This window comes from Canis lupus, chromosome 2 (assembly GCF_003254725.2).
Source record: "Canis lupus dingo isolate Sandy chromosome 2, ASM325472v2, whole genome shotgun sequence".
NCBI lineage: Eukaryota > Metazoa > Chordata > Mammalia > Carnivora > Canidae > Canis > Canis lupus.
Window position 1 is genome coordinate 51,469,480 of NC_064244.1, and position 2,657 is coordinate 51,472,136.

Consider the following 2,657-nt stretch of genomic DNA (forward strand, 5'->3'; position numbering starts at 1 on the left):
ATCTGAAACAGTATGATAAGACCTATCTTGTCTGCTCCTAAGTAGTATCTATATTGCAAAAGAAGCTTTCTGCTTTCTGGAAACAATATCACTCTTTGTTCTTTAATCAACTCTTAATTTCTAATGACTCAAATCTTAGGCAAGTCTAAGTTGGTAGGAGGTGAGTTATTCTAGGGCAAATGAGGTCTGATGGAGAATCCTAAATGCCATTGTGTTGGAAGTTACCCACCTTACTCTCACAGCACAGACAGAATGTACTTTGTTGGTGGCATACTCTGGTTGGTGGTTTGATGATTGCTGACCATTCTAAATGTGGATATCTCTACTAACTTTTCTCACAGAAGATCTGGTCTTCCCCATCATTATCACTTGTGAACTTCACAGGGTATTTGAAAATGTTGGTGTGACTGCTCTTCAGAAACAGTGACAAACACTGCTGTGAGAGAGGAGACCAGTTGGTTCCCTGAGAGCGCTGTAATGAAGATGCTCTGTGATTAAGTCCTTCCAGGCTTGGGTACTTCTTGCTTCTAGCCTGGGTATAAATCTTCATAATGTAACTATGAAGCTAGTAATTAAATTCTTCTGGCTACTTTGGAGTATACCAAGAATATTTTAATTACTTTTTTATGGGTTATTGTCATATATTTCCTCAGGGGGCTGCCTCATTTGAGTAATTCCATTCTTTTGGATTACATGTTGCTATTTTTAAAATAGCACTTATTCTAGACATAGTTCTCTCCCTCTCATATTGTATTTTTAACTAAACTGGGTGCACAGCCTCTTTGAGGATCATTGTGTTGGAAGTCCAAGTACTGTTAATTCTTTTGAAATAGATGAAAGCTAGAAGGGAAGAGGACACATGAGAAAGAAAACTTGATGGCAGAGACAATGAAAGAAAGCTGTTAAAACTTTCAAAACTCAAAAAAGCCTGCTTGAATGATAGATTTGATAACATATTAAGTTAAGACCTTGACCAACAAATCTTCAAGAGACTGGAGGTAAACTTACCCTTCTGCATTCAGGTTTGGACTCTACTCTTTGTCCTTAATTTGCTCTTTATTTCTACCTTTGCCCCTCCCCCCCATATTCAGTTAAATTGTTTTTCTTGGATGCAGTCTGTCTCAGATGATTAAAAACAAAGTAAATAATGTTAGTATCTGCTTACGTTAGCAAGTAACACATCCTTTTATGAGGATGATGGTTTTACCATGCCGTGTGTTCAGTCTGTGACCTGCAAAATTACCATCAACAGCCACTATAAAACCAGCAGGAATAATCACAAAAGGAATTCCTTGAGAACCACTAGTTTATCTTCCGGTGGAAGGAAGTCCTCAGGGGGGCTCTATCTACATATCTGTGTAGTGAAATTTAGAATTCTTTGCCTATTCCATTGATTTGAAGCTTTACTGTTGCCATCTCTGCTTGTATTCACACTGGAAACACTTTATTTTCTATGCTGACCAGAAAGAAGGGATAGTTTGCAGTCCATTGTGTGACTCAAGAATACAAAAACAAAAACAAAACTTCAAATGTTATGCAATACCTGGCTCCTTCTTTAAATCTGCAGGGAAGTCAGTTTGATGACTTAGAGTTTCATGGGTGAATTTGATCTACACATGGAAGGTGGGAAAAAAAAATAAAAGATCAGGTTAAATGTCAGAGAGCAAGAGGCAGCCTTGTCTGACTGTGATCTTTTTTTCTGCCAAGTCAAAATACTTCCTAGATGCTTGTATTTTGTAAGGATATCCAGGGAAGAATCTTTCTCCCATAGCTCCTTATTTTGTATTCTACTAGTTTTTGAAGTTTCCAGGGTTGAGAGATTTGAATTATTTAAACTGAAAAAATAATAAAGTTGCTTTGGCTCTTTGGATTATTATTATTTTTTTTTTTGAAATCTAAAAAATTTTTGTCATTAGACACAGTGGTTATGTGAACAGTTTTATTTTCTCCAAGCACATAGAGCATCAACGGCTAGGATGGACAGGGGAGGAAGTAGTGGTAGATTTGGGCATTGTATTTTACTTGCAGGGAGAGCATCTCTGTCTGCTTGGTCATTAAAGGATAGTTTTTAGTTAGACACCTCCCCCCCTCATTTTTTTCTCGATAAGCACAGAAGAATCTAGAGTAGAAAATTCTTTTACTGTTATCTTAAGGAGAATTAAGCATAATAATTTTTTAGATTGATTAGAATTTCATTTCAGTACACTGTAATGAAAAATAGAGGTATATTTACCAGGATGAAGGAACTTGATCTTCCAGGACTTGGTCCTGTCTTCCTTGCATTCCTGCCTTTGCCAGTTCTCTACTGTCTCTTACCAAGCACAGCAAAATGTAGGAACAATGTGTACCCTGAAAAGAGTTAGGGATGTATTTTGTATAAATACAAAGTGTGTAAATATAATTGAAAACCTGATGAAATAGTTCTTGATTTGATCCAAGACTGAGTTGAAATTGTAAATGTCAGTTATTTTCACCTGCCCTGATTTGAAAATTGAGAGTAGAGTATAAGATGATAAAAAGAGGACCAAAACTCTGAGAACAAAGCCTACTGCCCGTTCCTCAATACTTCTATTTCCCACGGCTCCACTTTCTTTCTTAGTCTAAGGATTCCCCTTAGGCATTTGCACCCACTCCCAGTGCCTCAGTTTTCCTACTGT

At 37.0% G+C, this 2,657-nt stretch overlaps 1 long non-coding RNA gene across 1 annotated transcript; it reads right to left on the bottom strand.

Moving 5' to 3' along the window:
- Positions 1-219: 219 nt before the first annotated feature.
- On the bottom strand, positions 220-2,351 carry LOC118353988 (uncharacterized). The gene is made up of 3 exons (XR_004813774.2): positions 2,234-2,351; positions 1,544-1,610; positions 220-840 (listed from the first exon to the last, which is right to left on the bottom strand). It is a non-coding gene; the product is annotated as an uncharacterized LOC118353988 (long non-coding RNA).
- Positions 2,352-2,657: the final 306 nt, after the last annotated feature.